Source organism: Aulostomus chinensis, chromosome 6 (genome assembly GCF_037954235.1).
Source record: "Aulostomus chinensis isolate RoL2024-O1b breed Wild chromosome 6, RoL_Achi_v1.0, whole genome shotgun sequence".
NCBI classification, from domain to species: Eukaryota; Metazoa; Chordata; class Actinopteri; order Syngnathiformes; family Aulostomidae; genus Aulostomus; species Aulostomus chinensis.
In genome coordinates this window covers 14316585-14336262 of record NC_141325.1, presented here as the reverse complement: position 1 = coordinate 14336262, position 19678 = coordinate 14316585, and the positions used below count along the sequence as shown (strand labels likewise).

Here is a 19678-nt window from a genome sequence, read left to right as displayed (position 1 = left end):
AATAGGTTTGGTTTAGACATTTTAGAATCTCTGTCAGATCAACAGTCCATTACAGAATGGTTTTTGTTTGTTGTTTTCAGAACCTGTGCTGTTTGTGCACAAGTTCACTGAGTACAGGCAAAGGACCGGTATCTCCTCTTACTTACCCCCCCGTCTTAAAGGAAGTGGCAGTAATGGTACACTTTCCCGCTTGGTTGTCACTTGTGCTAATTAAATTGAACCCAAATGTGATGTTTAAAGTGCAATATAGACTTTCTGTTATTACTGATAATCAAATCCAAAGCCATCATCATGGGGTCTGTTATATTTTGTCCATTAAATATCAACTAAACTACACACATCTTTTCATATTTCTGCCCTACATATAACATTTCCCTGTCACTTTTGACCTTTTAGTTTCTTTTTCCTCGCTCTTTCCTCACTAATATTCTCCTTTTGTCCTCACTCCTCTTTTTTTAAACTTTTCTTCCTCCCACTCTACTGACACACCATCTATCTCTTTGTTTCTCCATCTTGGCTCTTGTCACACCTCCTGCCTTGGCTCGCCTCCTTCACCTCGTTTCTCTCTCCGGGTAATCCTACCCTATCTCACGACAACAAGAAAGTAATCCTGCCTTTCCTTTCACACACATGCTCATGCACAAAAAGGGCACATGCAAGCTCACACGAGGGACACAAACAACAAATGCGTAACATGAGTGCGTAGCGGCACCTTTTTTTTTTTTTTTACAAACGGGTACAAACAAATACAAAAACACTCACGCCACAAAGTCAAACATACAGCTTCACAGCACACATAATGTATGTTGATGTACTCAAACCTGCACAAACCTGTCATTTAGGTCATCTTCACTTTGTTACTTTTCCTAAAGATGTACAACAATGGATATTTGATATGCTGATATTCTACACCTGATTTTGATTTTTTTCAGTCCAAACCAGTACCACAGATGAGTGTCTTTGGCCGGTATATACCTCTTGGTAGCTGTAAAAGCAGCATGTAGGGTTGTTACAGTGTTTCTGGGTTAATGTTACTGTTTTATATCTTTTCACCTCAGTCCGTTTCTGAAACTCACCACTGACGCGATGATGTTAGACAACTGCTTGAATTTAGAAAGGTTGAATTTTTGGAAAAGGTTGCAGAAGGTTCTGGTGGTGTAAACAGCTTCTTCTACTGCAGGGTTATTTGACAAGCCAGTGAATGCAGATTCAACCTGTTCCCATTAAAAACTAAAACCTGCTGTTAGTGGGTGTTTTTGGTGCTTCAAAAATTACAGCCGTGAGAAGCGCCTAACTTTTGGTGTGTATCCACTGCATGTCTTTCTCTGTCTCTCAGAGCCCTGAGGAGTCAGACACAGGAAATAAGCTACAATTAATTAAAGACATTGCCAGCGGCGACTAAAAATCTCTTTAGGGAGGTGTGTGTGTGTGTGTGTGTGTGTGTGTGTGTGTGTGTGTGTGTGTGTGTGTGTGTGTGTGTGTGTGTGTGTGTGTGCGTATGTTAAGTTTTTGAACTCTGGCTGAACACAGCTCAGATATACTGTATTTCGACACCAATTATTTCCACTAACTTTGAGACAAAGCAAATGTTGGAGCAGGGCTCCAATGTTTTACACACCCTTTAGGAACACTACATTAGCTGTCTTTTAATTCGCATTAACAGGAAGGTCAGAACCCTGTGATTCACAGCTGAGCTGAACATTGTGCTCTCAGTCACCAGAGAGGGGAGCTCCACTGCTCAAAGCTACTGATTCATTTGCTGACTATAAATTCCCTCAGACTGTTGCTTGATGAATATTGTTTTGGTACATGTACAACTGAGCGCCTTTATACTTGCTCCAAATAGGAAATATCTTACGTTTATCTGACTAAAATAATGAAACTATATGCAGTATTAATACACCTGGCATTTCAGGAAGTACGATTCCTTCATTCCAAGAGGTAGTTAAGATGTTTAAAACTCATGTTACGAGTAAAGATGAAACCAGGAGGGTCTGAATGAAGATGAGTCCAGAGCGAAACATTAGAACCTTTGCAGCAGTTTCAGTTCATTCTTTTTTATTTGATATTGTGTTGTTAAAACTATGCTACAATACTCTGATTTTTCATTTTGCTTGAAGTTCTGACCGCAGGGTTCTGTGCAGTGATCCCTTTACTTTTACGTTATTCACAAAAAAATTGCGCCTAACTTTTCATGGACATATCATTCCGACGTACCATCAACAAGAACAAAATGCCTTTGATGCATTATTGCATTGAAAACCCATCAAGTGCTTATAGTGAGCTTTAGCGGTGACAGTAGGCTGACAGGCTGGCTGTTTTTTGGCTCGCGCCAAGCCTCTGTGTTATGCAAAACTAAAACACTTTTTGGCTTCAGACAGTAATTACAATTGATATTGACTTGCTTCTGTCAAACGCAGCATTATATTGTATCCCCCCATCCCCCCAAAAAATCTTGAATTATACTTTTAAATATGTGAACTCGAAAAAAAACAAATCTCCTGAAGCAATGTTGCTGAACGCTGAATGTCTAAGACCGTCAATATAAATCAATAGGGCCATTTTACCTCAACGTAGTTTAAACAGAACAGCAAAAGCACCAAGAGAAGCTTTTGATCAACTTAAAATCTGTTGTTTATCCGGATCGGTAACAGTAAGAGTGCCCTTTACAAGACAGATGCCAACACAGAGATGTAGATACACTCTATCACACACACACACACACACACACACACATACACACTTTTAAATTATTAACAGGAAGGATCTGAGAGAGGAGAGTTAGAAAAGGAAGGTTAGCCATTGTTTCTGTTAAATGATTCAAAAGCAATTTATTTCTTTTTGCAGAGAGAGAGAGAGGGAGACAGTGACTGGGCTTTAAGTGTGCGAGTGACTGGTGTTGAACTTCAAGAGGATATTATTCTAGAAGTTAAAAAAAATTGTGTTGAGGAATAAAAGCCCTTATAGAGGCAAAAGTTTAAAATTGTGTATTTTATTACTTATTTAGTCTTAGAATACCCATAATTTCAGTGTGTTCTGTAAACACACAATATACTTTTTTAACATATCTCAACTCCGGATCAGTGGTCGTTCCAGCCTCCTGGAGTGTCGATATTGGCTGTCCTCTAACTTTTAACCTTCATACATGAACACACACACACACACACACACAGGCCCTGGAATTCTGAAATCAGATGTACCTCAATTCCTCATTTATCTGTGTTTGTCATTGCATGCAGGAAGAACTCGTTTGCACTCGTTGACAGTGACCTCACAGTACCCAGCTGACAGGACACCATCCGTATGAAGGACAAAGACTTAAAACAAAGAGACATTTGCCAAGATTTTTGAACAGATGCCAAACTTTACACATCACCCGCATTATGGGCTGTTTTATCGTTCTTAAAATTCTTCCAAAACATGGAGAGTTACATAACATGGAGGTGCTTCAATAGATTTCAGAGTACTTTATCTATCGACAGCTCATCTGCTGGTTTTTAGATTCAGAAATGCAGTTAACAATTTCATGCAGTTTTCAGGGCATGTGGTGGATTTCATTTGGATTAAATGGGTGAGCCTTTTTTTTTTTTTTTTGAAAAACCACCTATTATTTTCTGTGATTTGTGAGAACAGTTGAAACTCTGAGATTGAAACAGGCAGAAAATAACTTGTGCTCAAATGGCAGTGTGTGTATGTGTGTATGTATGCGTGTGTGCGTGTGTGTGTGTGCGAGCATGTGTACGTGTCGAGGCACTGCATTCAGAGGGAGAGAATGAATAGTTGCTATAGCAATAGATTCATATATTTGTCATTGTTTCAAACTTCTGTGTCAAACATCTGATTCTAAGAAGTGAAATATTTTTTCGTCTTTAATGAGCACCGAGCCACATATGATTTCCAATGGTGACAGTGTCATGTTTTTCCGCTGTTGCATGTCGGCATCCTTACATAATCCAGTAAACTTGATAATTCATATGTGCAATGACCAGCACCCCCTGATATTGAGTAATAAGTTTGACCTAAAGTATATCGGTACATCGATCTGTCTGAGGTGTAGGGGAAAGGGAGGATCAGAACCAACATCCCGCACGCTCCTCGGCTCAGCTCTGTAATTTTATTAGTATGACTAGCATTTTACTCTCTTTTCATCAGCAGTGTAGGCACATATCATAATAATTAAAATTATATGGTGACAGCATGGAAACAATGCCAGTGGAAAGTCAATTAGCTCATCAATCCCCTCAGCTTATCCTCCCACTTTTCTGTTGCCCTAAACGATTTTTAATGTTTTAAGACTCTCTTTCTCATTTTAATTTTCATAAAGTTTACTCTGTTGTTTTTTTGTTGTTGTTTTTGTTCTTTGTTATGTATGTAAATCAGCTTTAGGTAATGCATATTATTACTATACTAATCGTGATATTTGCAGTGGGAGACGGGTGTTTGTGTCCAGTCTACAACACTGCATCTCACTTTTACAAAACAATGGTGTTTTTTATGCCTAAAGATAAATTGTTTGAGCTGAGGGTGAAACTTTTGATTTACATTCCAACATCACTGAAGGTCACAAGCATTGGTACGGGACTAAAAGAACGAGTTGTCTCTGAGTTTCTTCTCTAAGTCCGATGGTCTCGAACGTAACGCAACTTAACTCAGGCCCAACTGAGTTTCCCCTCAACTACAAGGTGAAAAAGCCTATTCACAGCTACAAATGTGTTTGGGTCATAGCTTCCTCTTCTCGACGAGGACATGTAGGTAGAGCCATGGATCTCCAATGTTATAATATCCCCTGTTGGGGGAAAAAAATGGTCTTACAATGGTGCGACTACCTTAAATTTTAATATTTGTCATCAAATGTCAACAGTTATTGTAAGGAAATTCATTTCGACAAAACAAATAATGACTGAAGCAACCGAGCCGCACTCAGCGTGCTGTTTTTAAACCAGGGGATTCCCTCAAGAGATGATCCTATTCAATCCCACAGGAATGCAATGTTAAGAGGTCATGGTCATTTTTACATTTTTCTGAGATCATGTTTATCTGTGACACCTGGGTTCCATGTTTCGTCTCCACATATTTGTGCCGACGAGACGGATTTCCAAACTAAATGAGAGGACGGCATCTAGCATCAGATAAGAAACATTTCTTCTCTCAGTTTTTTCTTATCTTCTCTGGTAAAATATTTGCCTTTAGAACTCGTGTCATGAGGGATGACACGAGTTCTAAACTGCTTAATGTGGTGTCACTTTTAACCGACCGAATCAACTCTTGAAAGCATACGATCTTCACTGTAATCTGCAACAAAAGTCAGTGCCACCGTAAAGACACACCCAACATTCCACCTGAGTGGTTGGGGTGTCACCACAGGAGGTATTGTTTACAGATCCAGGGAGATGAATGGATTTGGGGGCTTTAGGGAAGTTTAGAGATATGTTTCTGATTGATACATTTACATTAGCATTCACAGCAGTCATTTTGTAAAAGATTGCTTATTAGTGTGCTGTGGCACGACAAAGTGCAAGCTTACTGTAAATAACTAATGTAGCATTCAGCTTAGCTCAGTGTATCGCACTGTAAGCAGCTTTCAGTCAGTCAGTACACAACAAACATGAAGCTTAGTCCCAAGGCTTACAACTCGGCAGAAATCCCATTATCATCTATCTATCCATATCATCTCATTCTCTCTCTCTCTCCCTCATCTAGCACTACCATGGTTTTGAACGAGGCGAAAACCCTATTCTCATTTATCCATGTGTCTTCCTATTTCCATGTCTGTCTCCTTCCATCTTTTTTTTTTCTAATTCTCTCTTGTTCCCATGACTTGGAACTCGACTGGAATCCCATTTATTCATCCATCTGTCTCCTTTTCCTGCTGTATAACTCCCGTCCTCCAGATTCTCCCGTTGCTGTTGCCCTAACCCGATAGCTCAAAGCCAAGTTATCTATTTATCTTCATATCCATCTGTCTTTCTATCAAGCTCCTACTCCTCTTTTCTAATCTTTGCAATGAAAGGGTCTCAGAGGAGTGTCCATTCCACTGTTAAATGACGCACATGCCTAGTTTTAATGAAAGTGGGAGGAATAATCAATGTTTGTGACATGTTTAAAACATTTTTCTGTGTAGATTGAACATAATAATTGGACGGATGATGCATAATTCGTCAATACCAAAAGGAAATTAAAGTGTTCCAGCAGCCACTTAACATAAAGGTCTGAATACAATCAGAAAGATAAATGGGGGGAAAAAACAGCTAAGACACCGCAAACACTGTTAATTAACTGTCTCATTATGCAAGTAGTACATTCACACACATAAATATTTGTCTATTTTCCACCAAAACTAAGTAAAATAATATCAATAACTGTTAAAAGAGGGATATTATATTGTGTTGAAAAAAATTGTAAAAATCATCTTTAGTGACAGTAAAAACTGTGACTGTCTCAACTGAAACAAGAAATATGTATATCATCAAAATCCATTCAAATAATTTCTCCACAATAACCCCCCCCCCCCCCAATCAGCAGTCAAAAATTCATTCCTTTCAGTCTCTGGGAGTTTCAAACTATTCCTCAAATTAAAATTTAACTGATGTCATTTTTTTTTCTTCCAAAGATACCAGGCATTATATCAGAAAGGAGTAATCTGGAAAGACAGAATTGGATCCATATGAACAACAAACAAAACCCAAACATTCTTCTTTCAACCGCTCCAGGAGAAACCAAAGGAATCTGCCTGAAACTTGTCTGCGACATCTAATAGCTACATTGTATCCTGCCAGTGGCTAAGAGAAGGCTCTTCAGGATCCAGCGTATCAACCTCCACCACTTGTTCCTTGTAATTGCATGTGTTTATCTATTTAATACGGTAGTAATACAGTCATCCAGAAGAAAAAAAAAAGTTTAATTATCAAATACAATGGTATTTCAGTGTATTTTGGGGTTTTTTTTTAGGTCGGGTTGCATTTGCCGTATTTGATTTTCGATTCGTAGACTTTAGTTTGAAAGTTTTTCATTTTAACAAATAAATCAGGAAAAATCCAGTTTGCTCTTCCTGACAAAGATAATAATCAAGGATTTATTTCTTCTACGAACAAACAAACAAATAACGTTTCTTTTCTAAAATTCCGCTTCATTCCATGAAATAAAAATCTTCGCTGGAGGTCACAAATTTTGGAAGTAGGTCATGATTGTGCTCGATAGGATTTTGTCCACAGGGGTCTTAAGGTAATAAAAAATGCAAAATAAAAAGAGAGAGAGAAAAAAGAGAAAGGGGAAAAAGAGAGAGGGGAAATAAAGGCCATCAATACTATTTCCATATGTGTGTGTGTGTGTGTCTGTGTGTGCATGATGCATAGTTGCATTAGTGTTATGCTGTGTGTAATGACTTGTTTTAGGGCGTCATCTTAATAATTCACAAGCTTCTTTTGCCCAGAAGGGGTCTGTGTTGCATCGACTCTCTCTATTCTGTAACATGTGCATACAACGTGCACATTTGGATTTTGTGTCATCCTTGTAAAGTGGCTGTTTGGCTTTGGAAAAACCTTTGTAGGTTAGGGTTAAGCCAACTGAAGCACAAAGAAAGAAATCAAACAAATAAAAACCTGCAGTGAATGGCAATGTTTTCTTCTCAGCTTCACTAACCGGAATGTACCACATGTTCAGGTAGGGTGAGCTAATACATCTAAAGACTTTCAATAGATGGCATAGAAAAACACCACAGTTGTCTTTGGTCTTTCTGTCTCTCTCTGTCTCTCTCTCTCTCTCTCTCTCTCTCTCTCTCTCTCTCTCTCTCTCACACACACACACACACCGCATGCTTGATAGATCAACAGAAACATTTAGTTTAAATAAATAATTTAACTCTCAAAACAGGGATAATGTTGGGGAACAGAGGCCAGGAGAGGAGCAACCTTTCCATAATGTGCGTGAGAAGTTAAAAGTGTGTACCTATGTGTGTATGTCTTTGCGTGTGTAGGCCTAGCAGTGTGTATTGTATTATATAACCCTTAATTATAACTGTAGGGGAAATGTGACAGCTAGTGACCTAATCCTTAATTCGAGCATTACATTTTTACAATTCAAAAGAATGTGCATGTGTGAGAGTGTGTATGTGTGTGTCAGTGTGTAATTTGACTATGCAAATTCAAGGAAATCTGACAACATGGTAAAGCCCGTCACTTTGGATATATGATGACTTGATAATAGCACATTGATGGGGCTTCCCAGTGTGAATTATGCTGAGAGACGGACAGAGAGGGTTCTTGAAATTGTATAGCGTGTGTGTTCCTTTAATTGTGCTCAATGACAGATCTATTACTGCGGAAGAGTGTGTTATTATCAACATCAAGCAGCCATGTGGAAGTGTACGCACACACACACACACACACACGCACAAAATCACGTCGCGTGATTAAAGCTGACTAATGTTCTTAATGTGTGTGTGTGTGTGTGTGTGTGTGTGTGTGTCTGAGACGAAGTATTACAGTTTTAACTCTGCCACTTGGCTTTCAAGGCACTCCCTAACATGGCTTTTAAAAACCTCACATTTGTTCACGCACACACACGCACTATCGCAGACAAATAAGCCAACTGACTCACAAGCACTTACCATCACTCACCATCTTCACACTCCTCTCATTAACATTGCCCATCTATTTATAGACACACACACACACACACACACACACACACACACACACACACTAACCCCTCTCATTAGCCTTCCATCCAGTTTTTTAACACTTGTTCTCTTTATATCTGAACTGTCTCTCTCCCCATTCTTCATCCTTCCATTCACCAATGCCTACCCTCACTATATATATATCTGCTCTTTGAAAGTGTCTCTATCTCTCACAGCCTCCTCCTTTATATGTCCTTGTATTCGATCTCTGTTTTCCGACTATGTCTGTCACCGTCTTTGTCGTCAGGAGGAGCAGAAATATGGTCAGCTGAAGAGCGAGAAGGTTGACTGCAACGGAACTTTCTTGAGAAAGAGGCAGAGGAATGAGGAAAGGAGATCTGTTATTATGGTCGAAAGGCCTGACGTCCAGCGCAGAATAAGATGACTTAAACACCGCAACAATGGACAGAATGGACACTGTCACATATGCTTTCACAAAATCGCACCGTGAGTAAAAAGTTAAGAGAGGCCTGGCGAGGGAAAAATGAAGAAAGGGAAGGCAAAGGAAGGGAAAAATTTCAAGATATTTGGTAATTTGCTTGATTTAACCTGCAAGCTTTTTCTATCACTTGGTTGCTTTGGTCAAACGTGTCAGTGCTTGAGTTGCCCGAAAAGGGCAACCAGAAAACAATTTTGTATCATCGCTTTCACTTCAGTGCCACTCGATTGTATTTTTCCTCCAGCTGCATCTTCTTCTCGTAAGAATTGAGAGTGAAGTGAATCAAGAGCCTGTAGTCGTCGACACCGATTAGCTGTAAAAGTGGCCGCGAGCTTGTCAATTCTGCCATTCAGAGGTAATGCAGCATCAGCTTGCTGTCACTACCACCGTTCTCAAGTATTTGTACACACTGGTCAATAGCAATTCAGATCATTTGGTCAGGGATTTTGTCTCCAGCTGCACAATTTTGGAACATATTGGGACAATTGTGACCGATATTTCGATATGATTAACAACACATAATAACAGATTCCTAACATCGTTCTCATTATTCACTGGAATCCCTGTTAAAATGATGATTTTTTTTTCTTACATCTCTGCTTCTATCTCTTCAGCGCAAATGCTGTTTTGACACAGAAATAGCCTTTACGAAATAATGGGCTTTCTTAGTATTTGAAAATCGCAGTAGACTATTGCAATTTGTGATTAATAAAAAATATCTGAATATACAACAGGCTGCAGCCAAAACAACAACAACAACAACAACAACAACAAAAGCTGTGGTAGAAATTTCCAGTTGTTGAATTCCACAACGCTGAGTCACTGTCCAGTCGGAGCATATCAAATGTGGCCTATTTAATGAAAGCTCTACCAGTCAACCTCACCTTTACCTTTAGTAAACTAAAGAGGAAATAGAAATGCTGCACAGCGGTCATACGCCTCCATAATGTCTGCCTTAAATGTATTAAAATGTGCATTTATTTTTACCTAAACAGGCTACAGCATTGCTAGGGTTAGTCTGCTTATGTTAATTTTACGAAAATATGTTTCAATATGCCAAGCCTCAGTTTAAAAAATAATTATTCCAGCATCTCTGAGATGACACAATCCAGAGAATGAGACAAACATGAGGTCAAAGTGACCTTGACCTTTGACCACCAAAATCTTTTCCGTTCCACTTTTCCAAGTGGATGCTTGTGCCTAATTTGGAGAGCGTTCCGTGGACGTTTTCTTCACAGGAATGGCATGGACAGACCCACAGCTGAATGAATTGAAAGCCCAAACAAAATAAGAATTTTTTTTTTAAAAATCATGTTTCTGGAAACTTGGCTGCACTTTATCATGACAACAAAACAAAGAAATGTATGCACAGCAAAGCAAACCTGATAGTTTAGTTTCCTCCTTCCTTGTTTCTGTCATAATTTCAGAAGCATCCAGTGTACAATTGATATGTATTCTGTCCTGTTGCTAATCTGGATTATAAACATGTGCAGTCTAAACTGGTGCAATGCTCAGAGTGGGAGTATCTCAAATAAAAACTGAGGTAATCAGACCAAGGAATATTCTCATTGTAAATCACTCCAAAATGGCACAAATGAACCAATGAATGATAAATTGAAATGATTTGGCATTTAAAAGTTGCTGTTTTACAACATTATACTTATGTATTGTGTCCCCCTCTGATGCACTGTTGCATATTCATTAAAGCTTAAAAGAAAAGACTCCCCGCTCTGCTTGCATCAATGTACGTGGAGCTCTAATGACCAGCCCGAAGCCAAGCATGCTGGCCTCCTTGCTCCATTTCTCTCAAGGATCAGCTGCCTTATCACTTGTTAAGAAATCCAGTTATCCAATAATGTCTGGGGCAATGCTTGAATGATCACCTTGTCCACACCTTACACAATACAACCTCCCCCCCCCCCCCCCACACACACACACACACACACACACTCCACCCACCCCACAGCCTGTCTGTTTCTAGTTTCCTCCAATATGGGCTTCACAGATCAAGATTAGAATACTCTTGCCCTGTTTCTCAGACAGGTTCCTTGTTACACCATCAATTTTTCCTTGTTATAACTTTTTTTTTTTTTTAAGAATGTCATATCAAGAGTAAAATGAGACAGAATTATATCCTACAACAGCTCTTATTGTGCCTCAGCTATCTGCTGCTTTTTGCAGTGTTTCCATCTATTTTCTTAATGGGCAAACTTGTTTTTGCAAAGTTTCAAAAAAGCTGGTTACGAGAACACGGGAGTCATGGTTTTGACAGCAGCGACGACAATACCGCATTTAAACTGCAGTAAAAAGGAAGACATTGACTTAACCAGCGCAATTTTAGAAACGCTCCCAGAGGTCGGAAGAAGCGAAGAGACCGTTAGGAAGGTTGTGTTGGGGCATTTCCTCCCTCAAAATGGCAGTCTGACAGTCATTCCCATTTATTCAGTATGGAAGAGGACGTAAGTGTGACAAACTTTCTCACTGACACCCTCTAATACATTAATAAATACATAGCTTTGCAAACTGAGAAAAAAAATGAATTTAACGCTATGAAAGGAAGTAACGTGTATTTATTTTACTTTCTCTGCACTGACTGACAGAGCAGCCACTTTTATGATATCAAAGGTTTTTTCCAACTTGATCTAATACAGAATATTTTTACCATTAAAAGAATGTGAGCTGGAGTCTCATTGTTTATATCTGTCCTATGTCAATATTTCCTAAACTCTTTTATCCATGTCCCTGTTTCTCGATCCTTCTCGTCTCTCTTTCAACCTTTAAGATTCCCTTTCCTCCCTCTACAAATCATTCTTCCGCTGTTTCTTTATGCTCTTTTCTTTCAGGACGGTGGGTTTCAGAAAGTCCCAAAAAGTTTCTAAGGTTTCCTTTTCTGTCACTTTCTCACAACTTCTTCCTTTTTTTCTTCTTCTTCTACTTTTCTCTCAACATCCCATCCCATCATCCCCCGGCTCTGATTTCACCTGTTCCTTCTCTTTAACTTTGTCTCCAAACTGGAAACTCAACTTTGTCCTTTTCCACTGACCGGCTCTCATTCCTTCCCTTTCACCCCTTTTTTTATCCTCCCTTTCACCACCAACCAATAATCCTTTACGGAGTGCAAACCATTAGCTCAGCATTTCTTGGTTTGTCTGAATCGGGTCCTTCATTTGACAAACCCACAATCATTCTTAATTGGATCCGTTCCCATTTCTTCATGCTACCACTTTCATGCCGCCTCCTCCTTCGCCTTCTGTCTCCTCCTCGCTTGTTAAATTCCTCTTATCACAGGCGGCTGTCGCCCTTTGTGTGTGTGTGTGTGTGTGTGTGTGTCCACATTTTCTTCTTTGCTAATACCAAAATTAATATTCCTTTTAAGGTTTTTCCATCGCATCTTCACATTTTCTCTTATATCTCACAACCATCATCTTCCTCATTCCATGGCTCCGTCTCCTCCCTCTATCTTTAATCCCTGGCTCTTGTGTTACAAAGACAGACTAATATATGCTAATAGGTCCGAACACAATTATCTCAGAGATTAGCAGCAAGAGCATGAACAAGGCTTTCCATTTCATCTGATTCTCTCCATCACCTCCCATAACCCAAACTCTAACCCTAACCATGTCTCTCTGTTTGCGTCTTCTTTCGACTTTATCCATCTCTTATCTCGCATCTGACAACTTCCCACTTTTGTGAGCATGTAAGATTATTATCGGATAAAGACACTGACTGTCTTGGGTTGTGTAAACATGATTTCTGAGTATTTTAAGTTCTCAAAAGTGTTCTTATTAACAGTTTTCCCTCCAGTTGTATTGTGTTAAAACTGTGAAAAAGACAGAAAGATGGATAGATGAGAAGTCAGCTGGTGTGTAAGTGAGAGGAGTTGCATGGGTGAAGGAGAATTTTTATGCATTACCGGAGAGGAGAAATAGAGAGTGAGAGAGATGGACGGGAAGAGGATGAGTGGCATGTGAGAGCTAGAGAGGAGAAGGAGGGATGGGAGATTGAATGGTAGAGAGGGACAGAGTAAGGCACTCAGAGGTAGAGAGTGAGGTCATGAGGTTTGTTGTTGGTGAAATGCATCCTCTCCTTTCGCTGCCTTGTTTGATGTGAGGGCTTAACCACTTGTTAAACCAAGAGAAGGGTTCAGGAGAGCTCAATAATTATAATTTCAGGAAAAAATATATCACACGGAACAGCTAACTGTACAATGGTAACATCTGTAGAGGTAGTGCTAATGCATCTATCCTGCAATTGAGATAATTTGGCCTTTTTTAGCAAAGAACATCGCGTTCATCACTTGACTCTAGACCGCTCCTGTAGCTGCTGCGGAGAACACATCTCGACTTGTTCAAGTCTTCTTTTGAAACTGGGTAAATTGTGGTCACAAGTCACATACATCATTGTGTCCTCTGGTAGAGATGCTCCAGGATCTGAATATAAACCTGGATGAGATCGTGAGGAGCGAACACACCGTTGGTATACCTGTTGGTATCCAGACAGTATAACTGTGATCATGTGGCCTGAAAACACACTATTGTTGAGAATACTCCTCACACCAAGAGGTCTAGTGCTGCTGACCTGGTGCCACTAGTTGGAGTTGTCACGGCTATCTCAGTCATGGCTGCGCACCACAAACTCAAGTCTCTAATACTTATTTATCTTCCACAACAATGAAAATCTAAATAAAACCAACCAAAACAATAATTACAAACACCACAAGCCGAACAAGGTTGAGAGCCTCGGCTAATGCTCTCTCTGCTGCATTACTTTCAAACACACACACACACACACACACACACACACACACACACACGCACCATGTATTTATCAAAACAATCTTTTAATATGCATTTGAACAAATATCCTACAACTAATGGGATTTTGAGTGTCAAATAGTTGGTGTCAAATACCAAAGACGTGTGTTTCTTCAAAATGCCATTTTATAAGTCTGACAGACAGCGCAGACAAAAAGGCAAAAAATATTCACACGCTGACGACTTTTCATTTATGAAAAAAGGCTTTGAATTGTTAAAGCTGTTGAAATCTTTCTGTTTTCAATGAAAAAGAGAGTGAGATTGTCTCTAATTATTTAGTGCCCCATTATGGTGGGGGGGGGGGGGGGTCAAGACAGTACATTAAAAAAAACTTTAGAAACAGATAGTGATGTGTGGTTACACCCCAACCCTCTGAATCAATGATCACATCCTGCTAAAATCTAATTGGTTTGATGGGTTTCTGTGTTGACAGATGGAAGGAAGCACAACAAACAAGCCAACAGATGTGCGTTAAAAAGGTGAACTCTTCAATAACAGGCTTGAAAACTTGGATAAAAAAAAAAAGTTTCAATTTTACTTAAAAAAATAATGAATATACTGTAAGTCTGGGAAACCGAAACAAGAGTGCAGACTTCCACCAAGGAGACCACATGGAATATGGACATCATATCTTTACAACAGATTATGTCTCAAAATCATGTGTTGTAATTTTTTCCTCCCATATATTTGCTGTTGACTTTATGAGCCAAATAAAATGCAGTTGTCAGAAAAGCTTTAGCAATAAAGTCATTTTTCTCCTGCTTGATTTCTCAAACACCCCCATGAATTAAGAATATCCTACTTCTCAAGACCACACTGACTATATTAAATGCTCTCTTACAAGTTTCAGGAACTTTGCAAGCGCTGAAATTAGATACCTGCTAGCGCTCTTTGTGGTGATGCAAAAAATGACAGCTGTAGTTCAGCGAGCACGTAAAAATCATAACACTGACTGATTACTTTCCAAGTGTGTGTAAATGTATATAATGGTATCACACTGTGCAGACGCTCAGTAGCCCTGGAGTCATTCATAAAGTACCAAAGTTGGTAAGTTTGCTATGCTATGTTTCTGTTAAACGAGGTACGCAGACAGCATTCTAGTATTAACTAAGAGTTCAACTGACAGGTAGATACTATATGACTGACTAGCACTCTTATTAAAGATGGCGGTTGACAGCAGAACAATGCTTCTCATAGATTTTTTGAGGGACCAAAACAAATGAGCGGGTAAGGTAGAAATAGACTTGCTGAGGGCTGTCAGGGTCAGGTGTGACAGCCCCGTTCTGCCTACTCATTGCTTGACGAATCAGGATTTACATACAGTAGACCAATGAAACACGCGCGCACAAACTCTCTCTCTCTCTCACACACACACCCACCAACACAAAAATTCATTTTTTGGGGGCGGGGGGGGGGGGGGGGGGGGGCTTACCAGTCCTGTCAGTTCAATTAAAAAAGAAGTGCAGACATGGCTCACATGCATGTTTGACGTGAGCACTTGTCTTTTCATCTGTTCGATAACTTGTGTAGAGATTTCCAACGTCGTTGTCTGTAGTGCTGTACTGTCTCTTTTCTTCTGAGTTACTAAATGGGAGAGAGGGCCGTTGGACCTCTGGACTTGAGGGAACTGAACCTTGACGCGGTTCGTTTGCAGTGTGAAAATACTTTGTTTTGGTTCGTACTTCTGAACTAATCGCAAGGGAGTTAAGGCAGGCGGTGGTCAACCTTGAAAAAACTGAAGAAAAAAGGAAGCACACCCGTAAGAGAGCTGCAACAGCATATGGGGGACATGAGAAGTTTAACTGACAAAAAAAAGTTTTTCTTCATTCAACAGGAATGGGCAGGACAAAGTTTGTATGAATGTCCACAATATTTTGGATTGTGATGTGAAACCAGATCTGACACAGAAACACGAAACTTGCTTGAGATGTTTAGGTTCTTTTTTAAAAGCTGTCAAAATAAAAGACAAAGTCAGGCTGCTTTGGTGATCCTACATATTTACTGAAGCCATGGGGAAGATTTAGTACTCATCCATTCATTCTAAAGAAACATAAACATTGAGACGTCCTACCTCAAAATATCATACATAAAATATATTTTTACAAAACCTTCACACCTTGGCAAAGTGCACTTGTGCAAAGTTAAAAGTGTTTCTTAGAAAGTTTTTCCAACACAGTGAGGAGGAGGAAATATTTGGGAGCTGGGTGAGAGGCACTTGACGCCACACTCTTGACTTGTCTCTGTTTAAAAAGCTGAACCTGTAGCTAAGAAAATCTCACTGCTGTTTTCTTTGTGTGTGTGTATAAGGATGCATTGATTAGTCTTGGTAAAATCAAAGCTAAGCTTTGGGATAGGTATCGATCAAACAAGCTGAGTCTTTTCTTCTCCTATTTTCCCTCTCTTACCCAAAGAAAAGAAAATGCTGTTTACTTTCAAAAAATGAAGTGTTTTTATTTCTCAAGCCTGACAGACCAGGGAAATTGAAAAGGGAATAACAACACATACACACAAACTCAAACACACAAAGATGCACATGTAAAAACATAAATAAACACACACCCTCACATATGTACTTGAAACAGAAGGGGAAAAAATGGGAGCACAGAAAAGAATTCACACAGGAGCAACCTGAGAACAAATGCGTGCTGACATACTTACAGACAGCAAACACAAAGATCACCAACTGCACACACGCAAACTGCTACACACCCAACACACAAATGTGCAAGTACAGCAAACGCTGACACATTTGTTCTCACACACACATACACACATACACAGCACGTTTTGACAGGATCGCGCCCACACAGCCAAAACACAGACATGCAGATAGGCAAGCTGCAAACAGAGACAGAGGTGTATGTGTGTGGAGGAGGGGGGGCTCAGAGGAAAGCAAGGTACCAGGTGGGTGAGAGATGGTATGATGGTGGGGGCAGCACAAAGTGAAGAAAATAAATGGCTGAAGAAAAAAAGAGAGAAATGTGCAAGATGAGTGATGAAGGGGACTTTCTCTGAATAAACATTCCGTCCAAATATAGCTGAGCGACGAGGGGGCCAAGTAGTCAAACAGGGCAGCGTTGATGTGACCATGTTCGCGGCATGGCTGCGGGCACTGATAGCAAGTTTGTCTGTTAATTGACCAGTGTGATGGCCCTGGGCTGGGTCATATTTGTTGTTCTGATGTGCTTTGACGTGACAGATTTCTGTCTCCTTCCCTCAGAGTGGACAAGACACTTTGGGGACAAAACGAAAAAAAAAAATCCTTGCGAATGACATGTGCAACAGGGGACCAAAGCTACATGTCCCTATTTGGTAAAACATTTATTTTGGGGTCAGTGGGTTGGGTTATGGCTAAGTCAGGGTTAGCTGCAGGTTAGGGTTATGGAAGCAGTGGTGAGGCTAAGATTCTAGGAAAGGTTTTTGTGTGTGTGTGTGTGTGTGTGTGTCTGTAAAAGTCATTAAAAAATGCCAAAAGTATTATGTTGGTGAATGAGTGATTCCAGCGTTGGACGTGATTGCACCGTCTGAATTGGACCTCCTTGATAACAGCCTTTTATTTTTCCCCAAAAAGAAAAAAAAGAATCCAGTTCCAGCAAATTGTGCTTACCTTCGTTTCCAACAGAGTGAGCAACTCGATCTGTGTATTGCTGTGAACACTTTGTGAGGAGAGTGTTTTTATGTGCAGGACATTTTGGACAGCTTGTGTAGATGTGAGTGCCACACACTGAATGATTCAGCTAAACTCCGAAGAGTCAGCGCCAGGCACAAATGTAAGATGGTCAAAGCGAGGGGCTCCTGGCACATCTTAATGGCAGCAGCCAATGAAAGAAGCGAAAACATGAAGCTTTAAAATGACCGGTAACAGTGAAAAGCATTCCACAGTTGACATCCAAATGAAAAGATTGCTGGGAAAACAGACCGCCGTGCTCGCCAAGCCAAGATAAATGAAATGCTTTTGATACAGAACTGGCAGAGATGGAGGAGCCCCAGTGAGGGACAGAGGGCCATGGGCAAATTTTACATTGTTGTGGCCCCTGAAGGAGCTGCATATTATCGTAGTTTCACCTCTGGCACACACACAAAAAGCATCAGATCGCAGTATTAATTTTAAAAAGTAAACCTAAATCCAACTTCCTGTAAAATAAAAAAAAACTAAACTAAAGGTTATTGAGACAATGTATTTTATTTTATTTGTTGAATTTCTTTATCTAGGAAGAGTTACCTGAATGGTAATTTTACCAAAGTGAGCAGCTTTACTTAACATCTGTACAATTCAAAGATACAAAGAATGATGTGTATATGAGCTGAAGAAAGGAAACTAGTAGATCCGACCCTTGCATGAATTTAAGTTTGCTTTATGTACATACATTGGCCAATATTTTTGGCAAAAGTCTTGCCAAGTATGCAACTGTTAGACTGTATTTTATATAATAGCTGCACAATTCATTTTGTGTAGGATGAACATAAGAGTTATCAACCTAAGTGCCACTGCAGTGGTGGGGCTTGCAAACCAGCAGATTTTACAAAGTAAAATAATAACTACACAAGTTCTGAATAGCTGATGTGTAAGACACATTGTCTCCACTAAAACCGTTCCAGGCAGCACTCTAGTCAAACATATCTGTGTGATATTAGTCATTATGGTCCCTCTTCATGCATCATTCCCATCCATTAGTATGATACCGATGCAATTTTATGAAATATCATATAATGGGGAGGTTTTTTTTCCCTAGAACTCTGAAACCCAACTACAGCAGTTTAGAGCTCGAGCTATCAAGACACCCCTCTCAGAGCTTATTTAGTTTATTGTTGAGGTGATACAAACAGGGATAAGGAGTTTGAGTGTGATAAGACAGAGAGGGAAATAACATTTGGCGTATCTGGGATAATTGGACTGTGTGTACATAGATTTCTCAGCAAGTTCAGTGAACGGGAGGTTGTTTATTTATTGATTTTTATTTTTCATCTTATTGCCTCTGCCAGGGAGGTCATGTTTTCAGTTTGTCTGTTTGTCTAAATGCAAAAATGATTGGTAAATTATTATTAATATTTACCAAACGTGGCAGAGCATCGCTCAAGGAAAAAATCCCTACATTTAGGAGTAGAGCTGTGGAACAAAGTGGAATTTGTATTCTTTTGTTGTTGTTGGGGTTTTTTTACATTGGGATGGCCTTGGTGGAGGTACACGCCATCTGAGTACTTTCTAGTTGCTTATGTGTTCCATTTTGTTTTGCCATTTTCAGTTGAATGATAATCAGCACTTAGATAAAACCTGCTGAATAGAAATTAAAAAAAAAAAAAAACAGGAGCCAAGCTTTGACCTTAATATCTATTATGTATTCTGTTACATTTGAAGAAGCATCAAAAGAATGTAATCCTTGATTATGTCCTTGAATTGTAGTGTTCTTCACTAAAGGTCATTTGCATTTAAAACTTCTGTCTACCATTAGTGCACCAGCCAAGACTGATTTAAAATTTAGACGGAAAAAGCAGATTTGGATATTAAAAAATATAATGTATTTTTTTCCAGTGAACCAGTTACATGAATATCTTTTTTAGACACCAAACAACTAACAACTGAAAAAGGAAAATAACTTTTCGTAGCACATTCTCCGAGGGAAGTTCAGCGGGAGTTTAGTAAGCAGGTAGGAAGTGTTAGATTCCTACAGCGGCTGTTAGAAATATGCTGTTTCCCTATAATCAAAATACATATCTATTATCATTTCATAGAGAAATATAATTTTTGTT

General features: G+C 39.5%; 1 protein-coding gene across 1 annotated transcript in view; it reads right to left on the bottom strand.

The window, feature by feature from the left end:
• LOC147260219 (transmembrane protein 132D) overlaps nt 1-19678 on the bottom strand; it is a 249500-nt gene that overhangs the window by 178925 nt on the left and 50897 nt on the right.